We start from the raw sequence: 15,296 nt of genomic DNA, 5'->3' as shown, positions 1-15,296 counted from the left end.
GTTGGCTAAGCTGACTTGTTTCCACACCACCATTTATCTTGTAACTGGGGCTGCGTGTGCCCTGACGTGACACACTGGAGGGAATCTATGGGGCTTCCACTTCCAAGCCCACGAGAGGCTCTGGCTCATGGTATGCCAGTGGAGAGAATTATTCTGGGAGGCGTTTGCTCAACAGGGACAGAGGAAAAACATGAAAACAGTTGGTTGGGGGAAAATGCACTTTGTGTGTGGATTTGGCTGGGATGGGGCTGTGTCTGCCAACAGCTCAGCTACAGGGAAAGCCCTTGTTGGATGGATGAGAGACCTGCTTCCTTCCAAGGCACATGGTAGCTAAACCTCCAGCAGACCCAGGCACTGAATAAAAGATAATGGAATAGGTCAAGTGATATAGTTTCCTTACAACTAATTGACCAATAGCATATAAGACGACAATTTTCCTCCATGTTGCTACCAGGAAGGAAACGAAACCATTTAGATAGAAGAATATCAGAATAACAGAGTGATTTGGAGCAGTTTGGGAGACCTCTCTCAAATCACTGTTTGATGTATTTGAACATATTACAAAAGAATTAATGCTAACTTTAAAATGCATATGTCTGCTAAATGAAATAAGCCAGTCAGAGAGAGACAAGTACCATATGATTTCACTCATGTGTGGAAACTAATAACAAAATGAACTAACAGGCAAAACAGAGACAGAGTCAGAGGGCTGGCTGACAGTTCGGGGTGGGGGCACTGGGGGTTGGAGAGATTGAACAAAAAAGAAAAAATAGAAGAACACATGGACACGCACAACAGTGTGGTGATTGCGGGGTGGGGGAGGTGGAGGAAGGTATAGCAGGGATAACTTGTGATGGAAGGAGACTTGACTTGGGATGGTGAACACACAATACAGTGTACAGATGATGTGTTGTAGAATTATGCCCCCGAAACCTATAGAATTTTGTTAACCAGTGTCACCCCAGTAAATTCAATAAAAGGGAAAAACCACATATGGAAAGCAGCATAGTTTTCCTCTATAGAGAGGACTGTCACAATCCTCAGAGTTTGATTCTTAAAGTTATCTTTTTTGAAAAAAGAAATCTGCCCACTAGAACATATCAATATCTGAAATATTTAAGTTGTTAAGAAGGTAAGTCCACAAAGCGCTTCTCTACTTCCTATAAAAGAAAACTCCATTACATCAGGGGTGTTTCACAGATGGGATTTTTGTTTTTATTTTTGTTTTCTGTTGGTGGTGTTTTTCTCACCCACACATGGACCCTGACATTTTATTTTCCCAGGAGATAATAAATATCCATAAAATCATATCCAATAGCAGCGAATGTAATTAAAAATTATTTATTGAGAAACTCCTTCTATGCCAGGTTCTCATAGACCCTGGGATACAGATGAAAGTTATGGCCACTTCCTAAACTGAATCTAGTGGGAAAAAGAGACGTGTCAACAATTATCTTAATACAATGTGATGTGCTCCATAAAAGTGTGCAATACTATAGAAACACAGCTGAGAGGGACCAAAACAGCCCAGAGAAGAAAGAGGCACTTAGGAAAAATAATGAAGGGAAATAACATTTCATTTGAACGTTGAAGGATGAGCGGAAACTTTCCAAGGTGACCCGGGAAGAATGGAGACAAAAGGTATCCCTGTCGGTGGGAACAGCACGAGCGAAGGGAGGAATGGAGGCGTGCAAGTGTGTGCCCAGGTCCTGCAACACAGAGGGCTGGTAGAGGAGCAGCTGGAAGGGAGCTTAGGTCAGCTCAGAGGACTCAGAAGTAAGGCCGTGGAGAGCCCCTGTGTGCATGAGCGTGCGTGTGTGCACACGGACCTGTTCAGCAGGGCGTTAGTGTGACTGTTCCCTGCAATCCTGACTCTGGCCAAGTGCTGCAGCTGGATGGGTCCATCAGGCACCTCAATGCAGAGGCAGTGAGGACTGGGCCGTGATGGTTCAGGCACGGGGTGACCAAGCCTTCCATCTAGGTATGTTTAATATATTTATATGTGTCCAAAATTCTTTTTCTCAATCTGGGCAGATTTGTTTCTCCTGCTCAGAATTTTACAGATACCCATTTTCTCCCTGTGAGTAACTTGGCTGTGCTTGTTCAAGATGAAGATAACAGACCCTGGTCTCTGGGAGAGGCGAGGGAGTGCCGTGGCTGGGTACCCAGGCTCTGAAACCGTAGTGATCAATTCAGTGCTTAGCTCCAGCTCTTATCTGTGGTTTGATTTGGGGGCAAGTTACTTAGCCTTGCTGGGCTAGGGTGGCTGGCGTCCATTGGAAAATGGTGATAATAATAGTGCCTACCCTTTAGGTTTTTTGTGAGGATCCAATCAGTTAATGCATTATGTGCATTTAGAATAGCATCTGAATCTCTCTTGTCAAATTTGAAGAGGGATTTCAAAATTAGCATAATGGAAAAACTGTCTAGATCTAAATATTATAGTGTGGTCAAATATATTGATCAGTGATTTTAGGAGGGGGTTCTCTCAAACTGTTCCAAATAATTTTCTTTCTCAAGATGGATATTCTCATACTTATGGGTACCTTGCCGGTAGATCTAAATATCTTGACCTAAAGATTGCCCTACAAGATAATTCAGATCCATTTTAATACAGTTGACCCTTGAATAACGCGGGGACTAGGGGCACCAACTGCGAGTGCAATACCAAATCCACGTACAACTTAAGTCAACTCTCTGCATATGTGGACTCTCAGCCTCCAGTTGACCCTTGACAAGTGGGTTTGAGCAAGCAGGTCAATTGAAAAAGATCCACGTGGACCCTTGCATTTCAAACCTGTGTTGTTCAAGGGTCAACTGTACATATGAAAGGTGTTATAAAAGACCATAGATCTAAATGTGAGGTTGCTGAATCATAGCAAGGGAGACCCAAAGAAAAGAGGGGGGGTAGAAACCAGCAGGGCACACACAAGGCTCTTAGATGCCTCCCTCCACATCCAAGTCAGGGATGCAGTTGTAGAGAACACGAATCTCCAGAGACAAAATAGTCCAGAAGACAAGACAAGAACACAGAGAGTCAAAGTAGATCACTTTGGAAAGGCAAGAAAGACAGCTGGTTGCACAGTATCAGCAAAAAAATAACCTGAAGGTGGTATTTATTTAAACACTGAACTGTGACTTACTCATTGACAGTAAGGTGAGAAACTAAGGCCCATGCAGCACAAATCCTAAAAGGTTTCTCCATAGGAGAGGGTTAAGGAGTGGCCTTATTCACTCTTTGTCTTTAAGATTTTATCTTTTTCTTTTCTAGACTGAGAATTGTGATTTAACCAGATGTTATTTTATGCTTTTCACCTGACTAGGAGATCTGAAAGGTGTACCGGGCTAAATTTTTAGTCTCTACTCTGCACCCCAGTCTAGTGCTGTTTCCCATGCTGCATGCAGACCGTCTTTACTATTACCTACTTCTGCTCCCAGTCCCTTCTCTAGGCCAAAGACAACGCAGGAGCAGTCACACAGTGGCAACAAGGGTCTGTGAAAACACAGCCTGGAGGAGTTCACATTTCTTTGGCTGCAATAGTCTCTCACTTCCCTTGTTCTCTAGAATATTACAGATTATCCTACCTGGCTGTGAGTGAACTTGGATTTAGTTCCCAGGTATAAACTAAGATCATTTGAGAACCTCAAACTCTATTGTATACCTCTTATTGAGTATAGCATACAATAAAGTGATCTGTAAACTCTCAAACTCTAAATAAGCAGATGTAAGTCACATGGCACTTTCAAGGAAAGTTAAGTTGAAATCAAGAGACTTGCTTTCTAAATTAATTTTTATTTTGAAAACCAGCTGAACTAGAGGATTTCACATTTTGAAGTTTGGTTTGAGAGTGAAACTAAGAGATAATAGTTGTCTAGCTCTTAACACAGTGCTGGCACATGGCATGGATTCATTAAACATTTACTAAATGAAATGAGTCTAATATATAAAATAGCAACTAACTCTATTATGAATTATTATTTTACTTTTTATTGTTAGCATTAGGTCTCTAGTAGTATACTTGAAGATATGTCAATATCTACTATCATTTGGAATAAAACAAATGGTTATAAAAAGGATGACACAATGATATGGGTATTGGTCAGGCCCGAGACTCAGTTTCCTTTCTGTAGTGTTCGGTTGCAAATAATCAAACACTGTGGTTTCATGTTATCATTCCAAAGTGATGGCTAGTAACCATAACAACCATCTTTGTTATGATGTATCCCTCTGGCATGTAACTCACTGGTCTTGCTTTGGTTTTTTATATACTAGGACTGTCTTTTTTGTTTTGTTTTTTACCTCGGTGGTTTTCTTACATTCATTCATTCATTTATAGTTGTGATAAAAAAACACTTAACAAAATTTACTCTCTGAACTCTTTTTAAATGTATGGTTCAGTAGTGTTAAGTATAATCACACTGTTGTAATACCATCACCACCACCCATCTACAGAACTCTTTCATCTTGTCTAAATGAAACTCTACCCATTAAACACTAACTCCCCACACCCCCCTCCCTCCAGGCCCTGGCAACCACCATTCCACTTTCTCTCTCTATGATTTTGACTGTTCTAAGTATCTCACATAAGTGGACATATAGTATTTCTCTTGTTGTGACGGGCGTATGTTCACTTAGCATAATAGGATACCACACCCATTAGACGGACCACAATCAACAAAACAGAAAATAAGTGTTCGTGAGATGTAGAGAAATCAGCACCCTTGTGCCCTGCTGGTGAGAATGTAAAATGCAGCTGCCGTGGAAAACTATGATGGTTCCTCTAAAAATTAAAAACAGAATTATAGGGCCCAGCAATTCCACTTCTGAGTATATACCCAAAAGAACTGAAGGCAGAGAGTTGAACAGATATTTGTATAACTATGCTTACAGTAGCTAAAACATGGAAGCAAACCAGTGTCCATGAATGGATGAATGTATAAGAAAATGTGGTACATGCATACAGTGGGATATATTCAGCCTTAAAAAGGAGTCAGATTCTGACACATGGAGAAAACTTGAGGATGAAGATTGATTTTTACAGATAGTTGTGCCACTGCGCCCTCACCCATGGTTTAGGTGGTTGTGGATACCAAATGAATTGTACACTCATGAAATAGTGATAAGGCACAATCCAAGGATGTACAGGCTAATTAAGGCAAGTACTTATTTTACCTCTAACTGTTTTACTTTTGCAAAAGGACTACACAAATGTTTTCCTTTGCCCAGCCAAATGGTGAAGGAGTTATTCTTCTTGCCTCATGAGAAATAGTAAACTGCATTTCCTCAGTTAAAACCAATTCATGCTGTATTAACGAAAACTACAGTCTGTGGTGAACACTCTGAATAATAAATGCTTGACAGTTTCTCTTTTATTGTAATTTATGACTTTTTGGTTTTATCTTATATGTTTATGTACTCTATAGTGTATATATAAGTTTCATTTGTTAACTTCCGAATTTTATAAAGTTACACAGGAGAAAGAACTACTGAACAGATAAATTAGCATACAAAAGTGAACATAACTTGCTCCCAATCACAAATTTAATAGTTGTTACGTAGCATGTAACCATACCTAGTTTAACTTAACTCACTGCTACTGTGTTTAAATTGTAAGGATCCATAAAGTGATGAGATGAAGTTATATTAATTCATTCTTTTAAAAAAAATTTAACCCACAAATGTATATTGAGAACTTCATGTGCTCTCAATTTGAGTCAGCCACAGGAGCCTAAAATGTTCATAACCCTTCCCGGAAAATCCTATTTTCATTTATTTGTCTTACTATGTTCATTTGCCATAGGACATCGTTACTTCATCAATTTGTCTATATGCTATCTTTTCAGAATGAAGTTCTAATATTTTACTCTGCCCCTTGGCCATTAAAGCAGTCTTTCTGTGGCAAGAGATAGCAGGAGAAATAATGCTTCTGAAATATTTCCCAGATTAAGTTCAACTAACGTCATGTAATTTCCTCTCACGTGAAATGTTTCCTGCTTACCAATTACGTTTGTTTGCCTTCTTTAGCAACCTAATTGCTACTCGCTGGTACAAGGTAAATAACCCAATCGCATAGATTTAAAAGGCACAAAGGGTGAAGAAAATACTTTAAATGTACCAGTTTGCTCCAGCTCCCGTTCCCAGAGGTTTGCTTTCCATCTCTCTGCCCCCCTTTCATTTGTCCTGTGGTGATTCAGGCTCTTCTGGAATTTTAAGGGAAACTCCCATATGGACAACGTTCATTGACCTGGTCCGTGCTGACAGTCCTCCGTGATGCACACACTCAGGAATTGCTTTAACTTATGAATCAGATGTTTTAAAAAAAAACGAGTGGGGTAATAAAGTCTAACTATTCTTGGTATTGTTTTATTTTACATCTTCTTACTGTACAATTAATACGTATTTGTTGCAGAAAACACAAAAAAAGAAAAATAGGAACTCAAAATTACTTTTTATGCATGTGTTTGCATATGTTTAAATATATTTATCTTTGCTTATATCTATAACCCTGTTTTTAATGAGATAACAATATGAAGCTATTGAGCCCTTTCAAAAATAGTAAATCCTCTTTCTTATTTGATGAACACTTTATTTTTTATTATGGAAGGGCTACAATTTATTTAACCAAACTTACATTAAAATCTTTGATATTATAAACTATTAACATTGGAGGCTAAGTTTTGCACCTAAATCTTTACTATTTCCCAAGCCCGCTTTTCTCAAAAGTAAAAATATTTGGTTGAGGAAATTGTTGGTGATTTTTTCAGGGGACTCTCTGCATCTTTTTTTCAATAATAACTAAAGGACTGACCTGGCGATTGTGGCTCAGTGGATAGAGCAATGGTGCGCACTGGAGAGTTTGGGGTTCGATTCCAAGTCAAGGGCACATACCTGGGTTGCAGGTTCGATCCCCAGCCCCGGTCAGGGTGCTTGCGGGAGGCAACAATTGATGAGTCTCTCTCACAGGGATGTTTCTCTCTCTCTCTCTCTCTCTCTCTCTCTCTCTCTCTCGTTTCCTTCCCTCCCCTCTATTTTCTCTAAAAATCAATGGAAATAATATCCTCTGGTGAGGATTAACCAAAAAATAATAATAATAACTAAAGGACTGATAAACTGACCCACTAAGTGTCCTTTTGAGTGTTTTGTCTTCCTGTGAAGGCATAGTGAAACCCACTGAGAACTTTTTGACTCCTTCTCTGCTTCCGACTCAGGGGAGCCCCAACTTTCCTGGGAGATCAAAATGGCAGAGCAAACAACATGTGCTTTGAAATATAGATTAACTATGTAAAATTGCCATTTTGTAGGTCAAAATTGGTTGGAAATTGGCAATTTCATGTTGTTCAAAGTTAAGTCACTTTATCCAATAAAGCAAATGGCCTTTTCTCTGGCCCACCTTGCTTAGAGTATTTTGCTATTCTGATGCATTTTGGTGCCCTGAGCAATTTTTATTCAGAGGTTTGTGATGGAAAACATGGTTTGTCACATCAAAAGTAGTTAACTGACTTTTGAACAGTGTAGGCATTAAGCCAAATAAAATGCACCCCCCCCCCCAATTTAAATAGGTTCTGGGTGTGTTCTAAAAGATCCTAAGTTGTGTCAAAGGGGAGCAACAAAGATGCTCAAACTTAGTTTAAAGACGTGCATGTTAGTTGAGAGGATGTTCTCATTTCATTCCAAGGAAGAAACTATTTCAAAGCATCTGGGTGTTCCGAGCCACCTGAATAGACAGATGCCAGTGGTTATACCCTTGGTTCAGAATTTACAATTATGGAAATTCTACATTGGCATGCTGTGCAGGCCAACATAAAAGTACAGTAACATATGCCTATGAAGAAAATATAGAACTTTCATGCATCAAACGAGCAAGGGTTGACAGGCAGTTCCATTTTGATATGGGTCATGCTGCTGATAACTACAGCGCTTTTTAAAGGTTACATTTTAAAGGTTACATTAATGCTGAAGTTGTGCATGAAGATGAGAACCCTGTGTAACCATAAGCTTTATATTTCATTCATCTCTTGTCATCTTAAAAATACAGTTCGTGATACAAATGGGACATAACATTTTTAAGAGCTCACTTGGTATGATAAGGACTTACCCAACCAAAGCACCATTTTTTTCTGCGTAGTAATTCCATTAAGGGGGGGATTCATATGACCTTATTTCTTTCCTATCTGCTTTCAATCATACCACAATATTATGAAGCAAATTGCTGCTAACAGTGGGGCTGTCATATTCAGGAATGAAATGGGTAAGCCCACAGAGGCAAGTGATTGGCACACTGCAAGTTTCTTTTGATCAATTACACCACTCAACAAAATACTCATGTTTTAAAGGGCTCTACAAAGTCATGAACTCAAATGCGCCCCGTTTGTTCATTGAACGCAAGGATGTCCTCATGGAGATTCCTTCTAGAGCTTACGGAAAAAACAGATCAGAAACTCAATAGCTATGGATCATAATTCCTGCCTGCAAATAGCTAGGTCACTTTCAAGAAGACATTGAATCTCATAGGGCCCTGGTATTCTTATCTATAAAATAAAGATAAAATGTCCAACCTCACTAAAAATAGGTATTACTAACATCAACCTGATGAGGCATGAATCGTGAGCCTTAAAATCTGTATGTGTTAATAATTTAGAATTTTCATAAATTTCCTCCCCCTTTTTTACTTTGATAAATTTTTAAAAGTGATTCATTCAGTCAACAAACATGTTTTGAACATCTATTTTATACTAGGCTGTGCTAGGTTTTAAAGAGAAAGCAGGGAACTGGGCAGATATAGCCTCATTCTGATGAGCTTTCATTCTGATGAGGATAAGAGTAAAACATTGAACTAAGAGAAAAACAGAAAGACATTGAGTCTTTGGTTTCATTTCTGATGCCCATTACTCACCAGTAGTCCCCAGATCAAAGTTTAAGATTCAGTTATTGAGTTGCGTGGTTTTCAAACTCTGTTACTTGGGGTCCTACAGCTTTTCAAGTGGGAGTTGAGGGCAGGATTGGAGAGCAATGAGCAGGGTACATGAGACCCCTGGCCATCCACTTCAGACTCCACCATAGCAATTCCACTTTCAACAATTTCATATACTGTAAATGTTTTATTTGGGGGATAATAGCATTTTGCTATTTGTTAGAAAAAGAAACAAACTCTCTGGATTTTTTAAAAAAATTATCTTTCAGATAGGGCTATTGAGAAAGAGAGTAATAAGTAGACTTATTTACGGTGTTGAAATAGTAGCACAGCAAGTGTTCAAACCCAGGTCTCCTAAGAACTAGTCTACTTTGCCATTCAATTGCTTAGGCATCCACTCAGCTACCTGTGGAATAACTTGTAATTTTTAGCTTTTGAAAATTATAATGTTAGAGCTATAAAAATGTTAAGACTTATCCAAGGCAACCTCCATGCTATATAACAGACTTTTTCAAACTGTGGACTGTGAACCATTAGTTGGTCTAGAAATTGATTTAGTGGGTGGCAATCAGCATTTTTTTAAATGAAAGAGTAAAGAATAGAAAACATCAGAATACATACCATGTGGAATAAGGGTAAGAGTTATTTCATGAAACTTGTATATGATGTGCAAAAAAGATATATGCAATATACACGTATATGTATATGGGTATATGTATGCATACATATGTGTGTATATAAGGTCATGAATAAATGTATTTCTTATTGTGGGTCATGATCAACAAAGTTCAAACACCACTGATACATAGGAATGCTTTTACCATTATTCTAGGAAAAAGACCGATAACAGCCATGGAACTCTCATTTCATCCCTAGGCAACCATTCCTTGTCCTGCTACTCTGAGATAGCCATAAAGCATTATGTCTTGATCATGTTATATTTTGGCCCATTAACCATTCCTCATTTCTTCAACAGATCCCCCTGTGATAATTTCCAGACCTTCCTTCATCCTGGATGTTGTCAATGGCTTTCTTAGAATGACATGTCCTTAATCTAAACTAAACTAAACTGCTGGTTGGGATCAGCTACATAATGAAAATGAGGAGCCTCTTGTTCAAATATTATTAAGAATTTTAGAACAGCGGCTGCAGAACATTGAACTAAGCATGGATACTACAAGGTACCCTGGGTCTTTTGCTGCTGGTACTTTAAGGAGCACTCCTCTATTATTGCAGCTCTGACCACAGGAGCTTGTTATTTCCAGGGTGAGCAGTGACTGCAAAGGTCCCTTGCCTGCAGAAACTCCACCTGGGCTCCTAACACACTGGGGAGAACTCAGCATGCTTTGTACATTCTCTTTTGCCTGGGCCACCCCACCCCCTTGCATCTCTGCTCCTCAGGCATGGAGGTCTTTGATGTGAAATTTCATGCTGAATCTCATGGTAGCCAGACCCATGAGTTATGCGGTGCTCAGGGTTCCATCAGCAGCAGTGCTCAGCACGCCTGGCTATAAAGTTAGATTTAAAAGCACTCTGTTCAAATAGTGGGGTTGCTCATTAAAATGGCTCTAAGTTGCTGAGATATTCCTAAAATAGATACTTAACAAAAATCTCAGCAAGTCTGTGAAAACCCAACACTATATGAAAACTAAAATATGTTACTTAGAAAGAGTGCTGTGAGGAGTCTACTGCACATTTATAAATAAACCAAAATAAGATAATTTCACCCTAAAATAATAGCATTCAGGTTTTTATCTTAAAATGATATCATGAGTAAGAGTCTCAATCTTTTCTTTTAGAAATATTAATCTAAATTGCAAATACTTTAAAACACAGGCCAGTTGAAATTTTAGATTAAATATTCATTCAATGTCAAAATGTAATCTAGGGACCAAAGTCAAGTTAACTATATTCTTTTAAAAATCATTATTATAATATTTCCTTTATAACTATTAAAATGACAAGTAGAAGAATATTGGCATGTGAGATTTAATGTGTTAAATGCATTGGCACATTTTCTATAATGGACAATTCTAGGCCAAGCAAGTCTTCATTTAACATAAAATTCTGTTCTTTTGAATCTACAATTTTTTGTTTTCCATTATCATTTAAACATAGATTGCCCTCTAGTAGACTTATTCAATTAAAAGAAGATTCTTCTAAATAGCGCTGCATTCTCAAAGAAATCTCTGTTGTAGGTGACCTCAATAGATGCTACCAGACTATGAGGGTCTTAGAGAGGAGCTGTGACTCATTATGTGCCCCCAAAGTGTTGGACTCATAAAAGGTGCTCAGCAAATGTTTACCAAATGACTGGATAGATGCCTCCACCCAAACCTCCAGCACTGAAGATTCTTCTTGCTGGAAAATCATCCCTCTGGTTCACTCACATTTTTGGATATGAGAAAAGTAAATGTCCATTTTGGTTTTGGAATGGTGGCTTCCCAAATTACTAAACATGAGTAAATGGCATCACAAAAATTTCTCTCCTTAAAGATTCTCTTGTACAGTACATGTTAAACAGAAGGGCTGGCTGCATCATTCAGGTCCTAGGCAGAAGTAGTAAGTTCTATTTGTCTCTCCTGGCTCTTGCCATTTCTCTCTCTGCTGTTCAGCTAACTTAAGAAGAGCCATGGAAAAATCTACCTTGAGAGAGAGAAGGGAGGTGTTTAGGTGTTTCTACATGGGGGTCTCCATCAAAAGCCTCTTGTTGGGTGGAAATGTGCTTACGTTGAGATACAATACCACCTCCTACACCATTATTGACAATAACGTTTGCCGCCCAGAAGCCTAACTGTAAGGAATCCTTCATTGACCATCAAGAGTGAACTGAAAAAAAATTGTAAAAACATTTATACTGATTCCAAGGCAGGGATGTACAATAAACTTTGACCTCATAGAAAGCTCTGGAGAGGTCGAAACCCTATGGTACATGATCAAGCACTTGGGAATTTGTTAATGATCACACAGCTCCTTGTTGGTTTTAATTTTGAAAATACCTTCCCCTCCTCTCCCCCCCATCTCCCTCTCCCCTTTTTTCTCCTTTTTTCTTGTTCATTTGGAAACCAGTATATACTTCCAGAGTCTCTGCGTTAGAATCCCAGACCCACCACTTACCAACCATCTGATCTAAGAAATGTTGCTTAATCTTTTGGAACCTTAGATTCTTCATTTATTAAACAGAGATGATAATAGTATCTACCTCATAGAGTTATTATGACTATTAAATGAATTAATAAGTGCCAAGAACTTAGTGCAGTTCCTGGCTCATAATAAACCCTTAATAAATATTGAAAAGTTATTATTACTAGGATATCAAATAGTTACATTCTCCCTACAATACACAGAACCAATGAACTAACTCTTTACTTAGAATTGTTGATCCTTTCCTACAAACTTTATTGTCTTCTCTATGGAATACCATTTTGAAGTGCTCTTCAATTATAAGAACAAATAATTTTCTTTTATTTTTTTTAAATTTATCTTTATCATTTCAGAGAGAGGAAAGGAGAGAGAGAGAAACATCAATGATGAGAGAGTCATTGATCGGCTGCCCCCTGCACGCCCCCGACTGGGGATGGAGCCCACAACCCGGGCACATGCCCTGACCAGGAATCGAGCCCCAATCGCCTGGATCCTAGGCCAATGCTCAACTGCGGAGCCGTGCCTGGCCAGGCAGAACAAATAATTTTCTGAGGGTGCACCACAAAGAAAAGCCACTCATTAATTGGAAACAAGAGGTAAAAGTTATTTTTTTGCAGGTATGTTTTATAATTTATCTTCTTGTAGAGAAGTAGTGAAGGTCAAGTGAGCTCAGAGAATTTCTGTTTCCTTAGCAGCCATCGTCATTACCAATGATGAAAGCACATCGCATCATACACGTTAAAAAAAAGTTTAATATACAGAAGGGGTATGCATGATCAATCTAGTTTGTTCCTTCGTCCTGTTTGGGGTAAGTGGGTTCTATAAGTTATGAGGAGAAGGTGTTGAGGGAGCATAAATGGTCTTCATAGTTCAAGGAGTTGCGTAGTCATAGAGCACAATAGGACAGCCACATCGCAAGAGATGGGTTCCTAAAATTATAGGCAGTCTGAAGACTTTAAGTACATTATTTTTTGCTCATAAATGAAATAATGTATTAAATCCACTCAGAATATTTACTAAATAAAGATGTCATAAATTCTTAAACAAATTATCTTTTTCTAAGTGAATATTCTTCCTTACCATCCCCCCAGTCCAAGGCAGAGTGAGATTTGAGATATCAAGCAAGAAAATACCTCAGTTTTTGCTTAAATCAGTATAACAAATGTCTCATGTATAACCTCAAAGAATATTTCATTTATGTTTTAATTTACTTGCAGATTCCTTGAAATGGAATCAATAACTCCCATTTCCCCAATCTCATTCCAGTCACACACACACACACACACACACCCCTGCCCTGGAAAAAATGACTTCCGCTCATTACAGAAAGAAACCTGTTAATAATTCTTAGTGCATTGACTTTGAAAGACCATTGGACATCAGCAATCAGACTCCAATAACAAACTCAGAGTACATTATCCAGCAGAGGTGAGCAGATGGACTGGACATTTACTATGCCTATGGCATTCAAGAGTCTCTCTTTCCAAAGAAAGGAGAAACAGTGGTAGGACTCTTTGTGACCACTGGCATTCATAAGAATTCTTCCTTCTGCATGTAGAAACTGATTCTGAACATCTGAGTTTCTTAAGAGTTTGACATGTAAACATGAATGTAAGTGCCAAATCCATACCACATATAAAGAGATGAAAGAGTGGAAGATTAAATGACTACTGGTTACATTATTTCCTCAATAACTACTTAAAACATTCTGGGAAATTAGGTGTTTAGATTCTGTGTAAGTGTTTGTTACCCAACCAGCTTTCCTTCCTTAGTTCAGAAAAGAGATATTAGAAGCTGGAAAACCAAACTCTTCAGGGAGTAGAGTGCAGGCTCTGAAGGCAGACTGCCCAGGTTCAAATCCCAGATGCATCACTTATTAGCTGCATGACATTGTGTCAGCCTTTAAATCCCCTCAGCCTCAGTTGCCTCATTTATAAAATGGGAATAATAATTGTACCTTCCCAATAGGATTGTTGGGAGGGTTAAACGAGACGAGCCAGTTCAAAGTGCTTAGCACAGTGCCTGGCATGTCATAAGGCCAGGCTATGTTGTTAGCTGTTATTATTATCATTCATTTCACCATCCCGGGCTCAGTACTGGTCTAGAAAGACAAGTGATGAGAGTGGTAGCTCATGACCAACCTCTAACACTGGCATCAACAGCAATAAATGTAGTGTGTGCTAACCCCTGAGTTTTCCCCTTTTCCTAAATCTCCCTTGCCCCTTCCAACAAAAATAAAATTGTCTTAAAAGTCTTTCCACAAAAATTATTTAATAAAGTCCCTCCACAAAGTGAGAGTTTTTCTGGCTCATGCTCCCAATGAACAGGACACTCATTTAAAAAACTCTCATATTTTAACAAATTAAACACCCAAACAAATGTCATCCTCTTATCTATAAATACAGGGCTACATTTAAAGTCAGGACATTGAATCATGGGTCTAATTGTTCCAAAAGAATATATGTTGCTGATACAAAAAACAACTATATTAGACCTCAATATCACAGTGAAATTGGTTGATGCAAACAGTTTCATGAACAGCAGATAGTAAACACATTTCTTTGCTTTCAAAGAGTAAGAGGCTGTGCTGTAAATAAGTCATTACATTGCATCAAAGGTACTAAAATCAACAATCACCTGATCAACATTGGCAAGCCTCGTCTGAACTCCATTTTTTCCCTAATTAAATGAGAGGAGAGAGTGAAAGGAATCTTTGCAAAATGTCCCTCATACAATAGAGTTTCTAACTGTAGGGGGTAGAATGATGCATCCATTTCCACTTACTGTATTAGGGAATGACTAAATTACCTGCAGTCCCTTTCTGCACATACACTTATGAGTAATGATATAATTTTCTAAATCACATCAAAATACATAAACAGGGTTCAGCACAGTCCTATGCTTCATCTTTCTGAGAATTCATGTGGATGTTAATTTTATAGAACATTTCTTAAGAGAGTTTTAAAAAGGAGGCTACCTTGGCCCGTTTACAATGCAGGCTGAGGTTCTGTATTACCCACATTTTTAGCTTTGAACGTATAGCACAGGCATGTTTTGCTGTGTTTTGGCATCTACATTGAGAAGCTGAGATCTTAAAATTCATGATTTCTCAGCATGATCACAACTTCCTCTTATAAAAATTAAGCTGGCATTCCAAGTCCTAACACCGGAGTCACTTAAGGCTCCTTTTTAAAATGTTGAGTGACCCTAACACTAGCAATGTGAATTTTATTTAAATTG

This window comes from Miniopterus natalensis, chromosome 10, assembly GCF_054644295.1.
Source record: "Miniopterus natalensis isolate mMinNat1 chromosome 10, mMinNat1.hap1, whole genome shotgun sequence".
Lineage (NCBI taxonomy): Eukaryota > Metazoa > Chordata > Mammalia > Chiroptera > Miniopteridae > Miniopterus > Miniopterus natalensis.
This window is presented reverse-complemented; position numbering follows the sequence as displayed.